The following is a 14,237-nucleotide window of genomic DNA, read 5'->3' on the forward strand; positions in this document are numbered from 1 at the left end:
TTTCTATTATTAAAATCCTTGTAAGGATATTAACTACATCAAAAAATTTACAAAATTTTATATTTTCATAAATTAACCTAATAAATTAAAATTACTTTTACAAGGTTGTTTCTTTCTTCTGTCTGGCAGTTACAGCTTGTGGTTTTGGTTTGGGATAGTTGCTTAGCCCTTTGAAACTGCAAAAGAAAGAGGTATTCTAGAGAGAGAGAGAGTGTGAAAGAATAATTGCTTTCCGCGTTTTCCACCATGTCCATCCATATAATAAAATACAAAACCTTCCCATTTCACCATTTCTCTCATGCGTGCAAGCCATTCTCAATCTCGGAATTTCCAACATTAATTCTTGGCCCTTACGGGTTTAAATCTCTTTAAGCTTCTTCCTTCCGTTCACCTCTTGTTCTCTCTTCCTTCCTTTTATCAACCATTTTGCTTCTCTAACTTTCCCAAACTTTTCTCTCGTCTTCTTCTTCTTCTTTCACTTACTCTCTATTGGGTTTTGTTTTGATCCAAGCTATGGGGGGCAATATGAGCAAGAAGCCCGCTGAAGCTTCTTCTTCCCAATTCACAACTGAAATCATCTCCTATGAGGCCCTTGCGCGTTGACGCGACTTGCAGACCTTCGACACCACCTTGCAGGCGCGAACCAGTCACGTAATCAATACTCTCGCCGTTGGGTTGAGCGGGCTCTGTCGTTTGATTCTCTGAAGGAGGTTACTGAGTGTCTTCTGGAGATGAACCAGGAGGTGGTTAAGGTTATCTTGGAATGTAAGAAAGAATCTGGAAGAGTCAGGAGTTGTTCGAGCGGTCGAGGAGTATTTCGAGAGTAGCCTGCAGACTCTGGATTTCTGTACTTCATTGGAGAAGTGCTTGAAGCGCGCTCGGGATAGCCAGTTGCTGATTCTGGTGGGCGCTGCAACAATTCGAGGAGGAGAATAACGAGATGGGAGCTGGCAGAGGTTTTGAGGACTTTGAGGAATTGAAGAATTTCAAGGCTGCTGGGGATCCTTTCACTGAAGATTTCTTCCAGATATTTCATCTGTTTATAAGCACAGATATCCATGCCGGAAATGCAATGAGGAAGAACAAGCTTGATAAGAAGTGAAATACATCCATTCTTGGAGGAAGGTTTCGAGTAAATATTTGCTGCTACTTTTGCTACTGTGTTGATTTGCTCAGTCGTGGCTGCCGCCATGGCTGCCCCGCCTGTTGCACGCAGCGCTTGCAGCTGCTAGTTCTATCCCTCTGGGTTCAATGGGAAATGGATTGATTCTCTGTTGAAAAAAATGAGAATGCATTGAAAGGCAGAAGGAGGTGATCACTTCAATGCAAGGGGTACTTATATAGCTATCAAGGACTTGGACAACATTCGGGTTCTAATCGATCGAATAGAGATCGATTGAAGTCTTCTGCAGAATGTGGACTTTGTGATCGAGGAAGAAGCTGTGAAGATTGGAATCGAGGAGATCAAGAAGAAGCTGGGTGTGTTCATGAGAGTTGAGATCTGGGAGGGCAAGCTGATACATGCAGCCGCGATATTCGGAGGGCAAGGACTGTGGTTCTCCAGAGGATCATAAAGCATCCTAACCATTGAATCTGTGGTAGGTAGTGTTCTTCTCTCTGGACAGATTTCTAATTCCCTGCTGTATTATAACAAGAAGATGCTGAATTTCATTGATTCTAAACTGTATGTTGGATACAGATACTGATCTAGAAAAAATAATAATGCAAGACTGCATACGTTATTTGTTTTGTTATGCCTGGAAAAGTAGGGTTGAGCAGAGTCTTGTTAGCATGGGGTCAGAACTTAAGAAGGTTCTACGACCGCTCAGATGAAAAGCCCGACCAACCGAAAACAAGTTCAGAGTCTCAATGGCGAATAAGGCTCTCAGTCGCTTCATATCAAAGGCAACAGATCGCTGCTTGCCATTCTTTAATATACTCAGGGCAACAAGGAAGTTCAAAGGACTCCGAGTGTGAACAGGTGTTCCAAAGCATAAAAGGCACCTCGGAAAGCCACCTCTTCTGTCCGAACCCTACCTCAGGAAATTCTCCATTGTATCTGTTCGTCTCTAATTCGAAAAGAGACAGGGTCCAGTGGCCAGTATATTCGCGAGCAAGCGTCTACTAGACAGAAGTGCGGTATCCACAAATGGAGTGATTAGATTATGCCTTGCTGATCGCCTCAGGAAGTTGCGACTTATTTCCACACCCACATATCCATGTATTGACCACTATCCGCTCAAGCAAGTCCTCCAAAACCGAAGGCTTCGGGTAAATTGCTCAAGTGGGCTATGAAACTGAGTCAGTTTGATCTACAGTACAGATCAAAAGAACCATTAAAGGACAGCTATTACGATTTCATTTAGAATTCTCGTATCAACGGTTAAGGAATCCGAGCAACAGACCAATGAAGTCACTAGGAAACATCCGAATCTGTCAACCTGGAGCCTCTATGTTGATGGATCCTTGAATAGGAAAAGGTAGGGGCAGGTATTTCCTCCTTAGTCCCAAAGGGACTTACATCCATGGCATTCTTCGATTTGGTTTCAAGAACAACAACAGGTGAGTATGAAACTCTGCTCGCTGGTCTGCGTGTGACAAGAGAAATGGGATCAACCGCGATAGCATTCAGAGCGACTCATGTTGGTTGTTAACCAGATCTTAGGAAATATCAGGCCAAGGAAGAGAACATGATCAATTACGAAGAAAGCTAAGGCTGCGCTCGAGCCATCTCAAGCATTTCAAGATCACGCAGATCCCCAGAGACAGTAATTCGTGTGGATGCCTTGGCAATGATAGTCTCGTCGCTGACTCAGATGCGCCAGAAAGTATTCCTATTCGGTTTATAGAGATCCCTAGTATCAGCTGCCCGAACAGGCTGTGAATTTGGACCGAGTCAGTTTTTGGAGACCCCAATTATTCAGTATCTCCGAGATAGGACCTTGCCACAAAAAGATCGAGGCAAGAACCATGCAAACTAGAGCTACTCATTACACGCTTATAGGAGATCAATTGTACAAGCGGGGTTTAGCGCCCCTCTCCTCCAATGGTAACAATGAGGAGTAGACTATATCATGAGGGAGATACATGAAGGGATTTGCGGTAATCACACTGTCACGTGATCCCTCACCAATAAAGTTGTTCGTCAAGAGTATTAATGGCCTCACTCCAAGAGATACCTTCAACTTTGTGAAAAAGTGTGACAAGTGCAACAGTCGAGAACATACCGCAAGCTCTTTCCCACCAGCTGATAACCATGACCAGCCCCTGGCCATTCTCCATGTGGGAATTGATCTTATTAGACCATGCTAGTTGGTAGGGGAGGGTCAAGTATGCGGTGGTCGCAATGGTTACTTCATCAAGTAGGCCGAGGCGAACCTTGGTCGCGATCACTACTAAAAAGCTCAAGGACTTATCTTCAAAAACATAGTGTGCCGCTATGGAATTCTTACCCTCTCTCTCTATAATGAAAAGTAGTTCGATAACGAGGAATTCAAGCAGTTTGCGATGAGTTAGGAATCCAAAAAGTTCACCTCAGCTGTAATTGGCTGTCAACAAGACCATCAAGCATACTTTGAAAGCCAAACTTGGCGCTGCAAGGGTAATTGGGCCGACGACCTCCCTGAAGTCTTATGGCTTACAGGACAACTCCGAGAACCTCTATTTCAGAAACACCCTTCGCTAGCATATGACTACAGGCGATGATCCTTGTGGAGGTAGAAATTAGTTCACTTCGGAGAGACCTGTTCAATGAAACAGATAATGAAGCGTTATGCGCGCAAGTCTGGATTTAGTTGAAAAAGATCTCAACAAGGCTCAGCTAAGGATAGTAGCCTACCAACAGTGGCTAAAAGGTTCTTCGACTCAAGTTAGAAGAAAAGACTATAGGTCGACGACTTTGTTATGAAAGAAGTCATTCTCGATACAAGAGAACCAAGTACGGGAGTATTGGGGCCGAATTGGGAAGTCCAATCACGTCGCTAAAGTGATAAGTCGGGGACTTATCACCTTAAAAGGCTGAACGGTTCGAAGTACAGCGAGCTTGGAATGCTGAACATCTTCGCCTCTATTATCAATAATTTCGAACTCATTTTCTAATTTTCTTGTAAAGACTACTCTTTTAAGCCTTGTAAAAAAAGATAAGCTTAAAGTAACATTGTTTCTCGTATGCGTGCCGTTCTGTTCGCATATATCATTTGTGCAAATACTATTGTATATGTTAGAAAAGTGACCTGTGGCCACATGAATGTTTGTGAAGTACAAAAAATTATAAGTACTCATGAGTATTAAAGAAATAATTTTTTATTATTTGAAATTAAAAAAGAAAGTACAAATTTGTGAGCACAGGGATAGTTATAGAAAGCAGAAGCAAAAGCATTACTGGCTTCGTTCCAGGCCCAGGCGCGACCTCAGTATCTCCAGGTTGGTCGCCGATCACTTGTTAGCTATCGTTCCACCAGGACGTACTCTCGGATCAGGCCTTGACCTTCCTCCTTATCATCAGTATGTGCCGTGGAAGAGAGGATCCTTTGGTAATCGTCCAAGAGGTCGGTGAGGTCTATTTGGATTCTTTGGTCGAAAGGTCAAGATGGACTAGATCGACTAGTCGGTGGCCCTCTCTAATTTCCAGCTCTTGTCGCTTTATCTCTTTAGTTAACGAAGCCCAATCCCTGGGACGATTGGAGTTTTTCTCAAGTGCCCACCTCTGCTTCTCAAAGGTTCACAACTGCGCTCTGTCTTACTTGCTCGCAAGGCCCGCTCGGAGGTCATTCATAGCTCTAGCTCTTTCTCGCCAGCCTCTTTGGTGGTGCCACTGTCCTTTAGAGCTCTTTAACTTCTTTCTCTCTTCTCCAGCTCGGCCTTCTAGAAATCCACCATGCAGAGCGTAGAATTTCTCTTCGAAAAATATGGTTATCTGAACGGTGGATAGGTTCATCTGTCTGTGCGGCTTCTAAGTCTCGTTTCAGCTACACGTTCTCTTCTCTCAGCTCGACAAGCCCTTCGGTGGCCCCCAATTGAGTCTTCTGTTGAGCCAGGTGCATGGCGAGCAGGACTGCATAGCGAAGAGAACAGGGGTTAAATTCCTTCTCATTAAAAAGTAAGAAATGTAAGAAAGTCCTTAACGAGGACAAACGTTTTAGCTGCGCTATAGTTGAAATGTCATGGTCATCAAGTCCACGGGGTTAGAGGCCACGAACTGCTCAAATGCCTCTGCGAGTTGACACTGTAACAGGGTAAACATCACGGCTCAAAATGCTTAGGGAATTGCCCCATAGAGTATAGCATGGGAGTGCCTGTTCCCGCAGTAGGTGGCACTTGCCCGCGGCTCCTTGCCGCTCTCCTCGAGAGTTGCGACCTAACCTTGCCCCCCGTGCGGACCCTCAAGAGCAAGTGTAATGCCAGTGTTCCCCCGGAGGGCCTCCCGAGCAAAAGGCCTGATAAGGTTGTAACCCCCTAGGCTGAATGCCCAGCCTTCGGCCGGACTCTAACTCTCGAACCGAAGCTGCTTTCCTCTTCTTCAATTTCTGGGCCACAGTTTTTTGCTTAGGTTGGGCAGCCACAGGTTAGGGAGCATCAGCTGCTGAGCGCGGCACCCCTGTCGATGTCTCCGACGAGGGGAATGGTGGGGGCTGCCCTGCTAGTCCCGTGGCCATGACTAGAGGAAATGTGAAATGTCTAGCTCTCAGTGACCTGGGCACCTTCGATGTCATGGTCACTGCATGTGCACATGGTTAGCAAAACAGTTCGTCATGCAAAACACAAAGTTGGTAAGGTACGGATACTTACTCGGTAAAGATTCCAAGGTCGCTTCAGGGTTGAAGAAGTCGTGGTTCCGCAAGTTTGCAGTTGTCATGAGCAGTCACATCGCGACTCTGTTTGGCAGAAGACCAAAGGCAGTTTCTATTGAAGTCAACGAGAGCCAACAACTTGGTTGTTTGTTTCTGCAAAGAAACAAAAAAGCTCATTAGCGAAGATTAAAGAAAGAAAATTCGCTAAGTAAAAGAAAGGAAGACCTACTCAGCTCCCTAAAGTGGCAAATGCCATCGTAATGAAAAAAGAAAATTTCATCTCATATGCCGACATTACTAGGGTAACTGTGTATCCCTCCCTCGATCGTAGATTTTTTCGAGAGGTAAAAAGAGTCATTGTTTTTCTATTCTTTATGTAATACAGCAGCCGAGGTCTCGCATGGTCAGCTCGCCAAGACCATTCTCGCCGTATGCGATATACATAGCCACTGTTATCATATACGTATTTGGTGTAAGTTGTAACGGTGCGACCCCGACGTGAATGAGGATCGACCTTGTAAAAGGGTGGAAGGGAATCAATGTGCATATTTGAATAGCTCTTGGAGATCGCAACCATTCCCTCTGGCAGACTCCGAGTTGTATACGTCTATGCTAGTAACATCGACGGAATTGCGTATGGTCTACACTTTTTGAATTTCCTCTACTATGGCTATTGATAGGATTTTGTGAGGGACCGTTGGGGTGTCCTGCACCGGCGAGCTCGTTCCTCATCTGTTCTGGCTAAAGGATCCATTCTTCTGCGGTCTAAAAAAGGGCGAAGTGCAGGAATACTCAGTCGTCATACAAAGTTTCATACAATGACATGAAGAAAATATAAATACTATCTTCCTTAAACCTAGAAAAACCCTAAGAATCCTTGGAGGCCACCCCTAAAGACTCAAACCCTAGAGGAAAGCCTATTCTCGATCAACCACCCGCAAACGCCCATCGTTATCACATGGTTATCATCAAAACAGAAAAAGAAAGTAATGAAAGAATCATCCTTACCTCTTGAGTGTGAAGATTGGACTACCTTCTGTGATCGTCAAGTGCGCACCAATCTGAAAGATGAAAACTAGTCTCACAAAGCTTTTGCTTTTTCTGAAAAAGTGAATATTGTGACATTGCTTAAGGGGAGCCTGGGATTTTATAGTGAAAGGAATGGCGATGATTTTCCCAAAGCCAAGCGACGTTTGGATGAAAGTCATCTCTCGCCGTTGATCGTGACACGTGTCGTCAATCATGGAAGGAGGTAATGTTCACACTTCGAGAATCAAATCGTCGCTTCCCTCAGTTGAAATAATCGAGCGACAGCTCGTTTCCCTTCTCCACATTAAATGCACCCTCAACCTCATTTAATACCCTGAAAATGAATGTCGCTTCAGCATGGCTAGCACTTATTGCACATGGACAAGTCTGTCAGAGCAAAAGGTATTCATTAATGGATTAGCTGCCAAAGCACAACGGATAACATCTGAAGAGGTAGTTAGATAAAACACTCTTCATCACATGTCGGTTGTGAAGCGATGTGACGGTTAGTTGCGAACGATGTGACTCCTTGCCTTCAGCAAAAAATACGCTAAGTATAACCAAGTCGCGGACCTCGGTCAAGATAAGAGGCGCATTAATACGGCATTGAAAAGGTCTGGTCCGGTCGTAGACCTGCAAAAGGAGACCACTTCAGGTCGCTCTTATGGAAACGTCTTGCGACCTCTTTGTAGCCAGGTTGGATCGATTTGGCTCATTTGGAACATATCAAATCAAGGCAAATTGTGAAGTTCTCAAGGTTTGATTTTCAAACCTCAAAAACTAGGGGATTCTGTTATGCCTGGAAAAGTAGGGCTGACCGAGAGTCTTGTCAGCATGGGTAGTCAGAACTTAAGAATGTTCTACGACTGCTCAGATGCGACCGCGTCACGTGATTATGGAGTAGCATGCTCCTGCCAGTGTAGTGGGTGTACGCCAGGTTGGCAAATGGTTGGAAGTGGTCCACATGTCCAACCCCTACACAAGTCGAGGAAATCACCGGGTAGATGAGCAATGGGATGCAGAGAAGGATTTGCACAGTATCCATTCCGCTCACAGATTTAGTAATCATTACCTTGATTCATCCCACATAAATAGAGTTCTTCTCTCCCATTTGTGGGATTGGCTAATTTCACTCTGGAATAGCATACTCTCTCTCTCTCCTCTTTCTCTCTCCTCTCTCTCTCTCTCTCTCTCTCTTGTATCCTCACGTTGTAACTCAGCTCACTGAACACAACTTGACTTTACTCATTATACAATATCAGTGGACGTAGGATTGGCCTTGTGAGCATCCGAACCACTTTAAACATTATTCTCACCCTTTATTCAACTAAATACTTCCATAACCCTGTGACTTTTAAGCCTGCTTAGTATTTCTCACGTGCAAATAGTGGTGTCAAAATCCAGCATCAACAGTTTTTATTATTTCCTAGGCAATAGATGTTTACAGATTCTAGCTTGACATTGTGTATTGTAATCACAATTGTAGTAGATTACTGATTTGATCTAAATTCTTAAATTCTTTTTTGATTCCAGTCTCTGTTTAATGTAGTTGACTACTCATGGCAATATCATTAATGTGAGATTTTAAATTGGATTTTAAGCTTTCGATACTATAGAATGAAACAGAATATGTTGTATGATAAGATGACAGGATAAAATAGAGAGTAATATGGAAGATCTAACAAAATTTTAGAACCAAATATTAGTTGATTATCACATTGCATGGCCAACAGAAGGAATAAGGGGAAAAAAGAATTAAGCGAACTCAGCCAAATCCAACTATCTGACATATATGAGCTGACAGACAAGCATAAGCTTAGGCCCCTTGTAAAACGGATTTGACTCGTGTTCTAATGTGTAACGTTTTAGTGTTTCATGCCTGTCCAATATACCATTGCGTGACTTTTTGTAGATTAAAATAAAATACTATATGTTATTTTAAATACGTGGATCCTTAGAATAGAAAACTTGATGAGAATTTGTAATTAATTTTACTATTCTTTCTTATATGATTTAAGAATTGTGCGTGTGGGATAAGAGGAAGACCTTGACAAAAAAAAGCTCGAATGAGATGGTGTGTGTTCGCAGTTTGAATAAAAACTAACCTAAACTTTGTTTTAGAAACAACAATGTCATACTTAGTATGCGAGGTAAATATGCCAAATTCATCACTAAAATACCATAGTCGTCTTGATATGTTTGCTCATATTCTAATTAATATGTTTGCTCATATTCTAATTAATAATTATTAATAAAATCTAGGATTATGTAGTAAAATGCATAATTTAAATTCATTTTCAGCTTTGTTTATCCACGGTAATTGGAATACGACCCTTTTGTTTAGTACAATAAATACTTATTAGGTTCATGAACAAATCCTATATCTAAAAAAAAAAGCAATGTTATGCTCACAACTGAATCATAAAAACGGACAAAAAACAATAATAGAGTGGTCATTTACATAAGTTTTGTACAATTTTTGTATTTTTGTATGACTCAATTGTAAGCAAAACATTATTGAATATAAACTATTTCTTACAAACTGATATGACAGCCCTGTATGTTTGACACCTCGTCTCCTCAATGTTAAGTTTATCACTAATTAAAATCATCCGATCACATTTAAACACATCGATTTGTATGAGTTACTACCTTTGGGTGACCGAGTAGTTTTATAAAGGCTCTTGGGTATATTACTCAAGAGGATCTTGAGATCGAGTCCCTCTTCAGTTGCTAATAGCGGTAGTCATTAGAACTTTTATCCGATCAGTATTGCAGGGTCCCAAGGGATTAGTTGAGGTGCACATACGTTGGTCTGAATACCCCTGATCATTAAAAAAAAAAAAAAAAAAGTTTGTATGAGCTAATTTTTCTTTCTTTCTTTATTTTTTTATAAATTTCCCATTTTTGTTACTCATATATACAGTAAAACCTCTTGTAGTGATACTCTATATGGAATAAACTTTATATAGTCATAAAAAATTATATTCCAATTTGGGATAGTATAAATAAGAATAAACTCCTATTGTAATAAGTTATATTTTTCTAATTCCCGTCTTAAGAAAGTTGCCTCCATATAGTAATAATTATCTGTATATTGCAAAAAAAAATAAGATATGTTACTTTAAGGTTTAAGATGAAATAAATATTTATGAAGTTGTTTGGGACAATATTATGCTATTATCTTCGTATTATTTCCTTTCCTCTTCTTGTTTAATTGTAGAAATGATTTTTTCTTTGTTGTTAAAGCATACATGACTTGTTACTCATTTGGATGATTAAAGAAGCACTAATATTTATTCAGTTCTTTTGTCAAATCTAATCATTCAATTCTAAATGATTTTTGATTCTCCTAATTATTTTTTGTAACTTACAATTTAATCCAAAAATTAGTAAAAAATTAAGAGAAAGTTAAACATTAAATCTAGACCCTTAAAGTTATAATTAACTGACACATGGCAAAACTATTAAAACTTGAAATTCAGGTCAGAGAAATCGCATTATGATTAGATATTACCATATTTGATTTAATGAAATGTATATATATATATATAATATGAAGAAACATTGAATCTAAAATGTTAGTTAACGTTCATGTAACCAACTCAGGAAAAAAAAAAAAAAAATCAAGAGCAAAATGGAGATTTTTATATATATCTATCAAACCAGAGCTCGTTTCTCCATTATTTACATCTTCTCTACTATATTCTCTTGTATCATCAATCCTTCAAACTCACAAAGAATTTAGGTGAGTTTCATCTATTTGATATTGCTTTTTCAATGGTATATACAGTAGTTTTTACTGTCAACGTCCTGAAGTTTTTAACATGCGGACTAAAGGTTAACAACTAGAAACCAATAGCTAACCATTGGTACGCTTTTGGTCTGCACGTTAAAACTTTGGACTTTGACACTTGAAAATTTTCGTGATATATATATATGCATCGACTTAGGACTTCGATAAGTCTCTTGAATGTTTTCCAATTTTCATGCTAAATGTAGCTCTAGTCATGGGAGCAAACCATGCATTGCGCTATTTTTTTTTTTTTTTTTTTTTTTTTTTAGTGATGGGGTGTCTGGACCAGTTTGCGTACATCTCAATTAATTCTCGATGTCCTAAAGTTAATGGCCGGATAAACCTCCAGTGGCTATTGAAGTAAATTGAATTCAAGACCTCTTGAGTAATATCCCAAGAGTCCATATTCAATCATGGCCACCCAATGGTGGTTTGCATTGTGCTTTATATTTGATAAGATGATCTTTGTAATGGAATATATGTTATTGAATTAATTAATTTATCTTGTTGTTTGACATTGTTGTAGTGAACATGAACTTCTCCGGAGTCGAGCTCGATAAGGTTATCTTTGTAATGGGGTCGACTGCTACAGGAAAGACCAGGCTCTCTGTCGCCCTTGCTACTCAATTTTCGGCCGAGATTATCAATTCTGACAAAATCCAAGTTTACAAGGGGCTGGATATCATAACCAACAAAGTCTCTTCCCATGAAACTCGCGGTGTACCTCACCATTTGTTAGGGTTTCTGGACCCTGATGAAGATTTCACAGCTCAAGAATTTGTCGACATACCATGATGACCATTCATCGTATATAGAAAAAGGTCGTATCCCGATCATCGTAGGTGGTTCGAACAACTATATCGAGCTCTCGTAGAAGATCCAACTATACAGTTTGGAAAAACTTTGATTGCTGTTTTCTTTGGATGGATGTATCATTACCTGTTTTGCACAGGTACGTAGGCAAACGGGTTGATAACATGGTGATTGGGGTTAAGTGATGAAGTAGAGATTTTGAATTTTTTCCTGTAGGCAGTATCGTTTGAATTTTTTGACAGTATTTTTGTTTGATTTTTTTTTTTGTTTGATTTTTGGAAGTTTTTGTTTTTTTTGTTTTTGGTTGTTGAATTTTTGACTTTTGACTTTTTTTTTGTTTTTTTTTGTTTGAATTTTTTTTTTATATTGTTTTTTTTTTGAAATGTTTGTCTTTTTTGTGTTGAAGTCTGATGTTGTTTTTGTTTGTTGACTTACTTTTTTTGTGCTTTTTTTTTTTTTTGTGTTGTTTTTTTTCATTTCTGAATGTTTTTTTTTGATTGTTTGCGTTTTTTTTCTTTGTTTTTTTTGATTTTTTTTTGTTTTTGTCTGTTTTTTTTTTGGTTTGTTGCTGTTTTGAATTTTGCATTTCTGTTTTTGAATGTTGAATTGAATTTTTCTTTTTTTTTTTTTTTTTGAATTGTTTTGAAAGTTTTTTTGAATTTTGAATCTTTTGTTTTGTTTTTTTGTGAATGAATGTTTTTTTTTTTGTTTTGTTGGTTTGTTTTTTTTGTGATTGTTTTGTTTGAATTGTGTTTTTTTTTTGTTTTTTGTGTTTTTGTGTTCTTTGAATTTTTTTTTTGTTGATTTTTTTTGTTTTGTTTTTTTGATTTTTTTTTGATTTTTTTCTGTTTGAATTTGTGAATTGAATTTTTTTTTGTTTTTTGTTTTTTTTTTTGATTTTTTGTGGTTTTTTTTTTTTTTGTGTTGATGACGTTTTTTCTTATTTGTTCTTTGTTTTGAATTTTTTGAATGTATTTTTTTGTTTTGTTTTTTTTTGTTTGAATGTTGTTGTTTTGTTTGTTTTTGTGTTGAATTTTTTGTGGAACTCGTTTTGAATTGTTTTGTTTCTTATTTGTGTGTGTTTGTTTTTTTTTGATATGAACTTTTTTTTTGATTTTGTTTTTGAATTTGAAGGCTGTGTGTTTTCTTTGATTGTGTTTTATGTTTTGTTTTTTTTTTTTTTTTTTTTTTTTTTTTTTGAATTTTTTTTTTTTTTTTTTTTTTTTTGTTGAATTTGGGTTGAATTTGAATCTTGTTTTTTTTTGAACTTTTTCTTTCTGGGTTTTTTTTGGTTTTTTTTGTTTTTGATTTTTTTTTTTTTTTTTTTTGTTTTTTTTTTAATGTTGAATGTTTGAATTTTGTTTGTTTGTTTTTCTGGAAGTTTTTTTTTTGTTTGTTTTGTTTTTTTTGGATTTTTGTTTTTTTGAATTTTTTTTTTTTTTTTTTTCTTGTTGTGATATTGAAGTCAGAGATAGTTTGCTCCTGAGGCAGACTATACGCGGGGAATCCTGACGAGCTATTGGGGCTCCGGAGATGCACAGACTGGAAATTGAAGGTCATGACATGGTTTGATGAAGCCACTTAAAAAGTAGTACTCAATGCTGTATTGAAGAGATTCAAAGATAACACCGTAAAATTGGTGAACTGTCAGTTGAGAGATTCGTAAGACTGAGAGATGAGCTAGGGTGGGAGAGTTCAACGGATTGATGCGACTCGTATTGAAAACAATGGAAGAAAGAAAGCAGAAGAAAGCTTGGAGGCATGCAAGTGTGAAACCTAGATTGAAGATTAGTTGGAAATTTTTTGCAATGAGAGAAGAAGTCTCATGTTGCGTCTTCTACATACTAACTTTCAAGTCTTATTGTCGAGTTCGTCAGGGAATTTCAATGGCGAATTAGAACGGACATGAGATAGGAATATCAGTATCTCTATTATGTAAAACTAGTGAGTAATAATGTATGGATTAATTCCTGTCCTGTAAAAAAAAGAAGATGTGTCTTCATGAGTCCACAATAACAATATATTTTATTTGGTTTAATAGATTTTCTGAATTTCGATATACACAACATGATTGCGGTTGTTTTATTTTTTTAATTATTGGAGGTGCCAGACTCGTTGTGCCGCATCTTGAATAATCTTGGGGGCTCTGAGTGAATGACTCGGGATACCTTCTAGAAGTTACGTATCTAGGATTTTTAGAGAGTGAGTAAAACATTTAAGTTAATAAATTTAACATAAATTTTATGGGGTCAAATTGTAAATATTATAAATACATCCAAGACCTAATGTCACCTTTACAATTGGAAGAATCAATAAAGACTTCTGAATAATACTCCATAGAGTGCTCTATCGCTCTCATATCACCCAGAGAGGTTACACACACACAAGGGGTATCATCCTTGCGGGATTATGAAATACGAGAGGAGGGTCATGATAAATTCTACTTCTATATTTCCTTAAAACTGAGGGTATACAAGAGACAATAACCTAATATATGTGACAAACAATATTAAGAACATGTATTTAATGTTGTTATTGAAGATATTACTTGTAAATTCCTTAATTAATAGTTGTATTTTGTTCAATATATGTTATTTTTTTATTGGGTTTGATTATGTTCTTATCGGGAGAGGCCAGGTTTAAATGAAGGAGTTCTGATATAAATCAAGGGGCAAAACCGAAGTTCAATGTATCTAATATAATACATAATTATCATAATTACTCTTAAAATTCTCATTGCTTTTACTTAAAAGAAGCAAGTAATTTCCCCTAATTTGGGCACCCTAATTTTAAAGGAATTTTATAAAGTA

The 14,237-nt window shown here is 38.2% G+C and overlaps 2 pseudogenes; both read left to right on the plus strand.

Annotated features, from left to right (window-relative positions):
- The first annotated feature begins 513 nt into the window (after positions 1 to 513).
- Positions 514 to 1,591, plus strand: LOC116125447 (annotated as a pseudogene).
- A 9,554-nt stretch (positions 1,592 to 11,145) lies between these two features.
- Positions 11,146 to 12,999, plus strand: LOC116125466 (annotated as a pseudogene).
- The last annotated feature ends 1,238 nt before the right edge of the window (positions 13,000 to 14,237 follow it).

This window comes from Pistacia vera, unplaced genomic scaffold, assembly GCF_008641045.1.
Source record: "Pistacia vera cultivar Batoury unplaced genomic scaffold, PisVer_v2 Contig166, whole genome shotgun sequence".
Classification (NCBI taxonomy): Eukaryota; Viridiplantae; Streptophyta; class Magnoliopsida; order Sapindales; family Anacardiaceae; genus Pistacia; species Pistacia vera.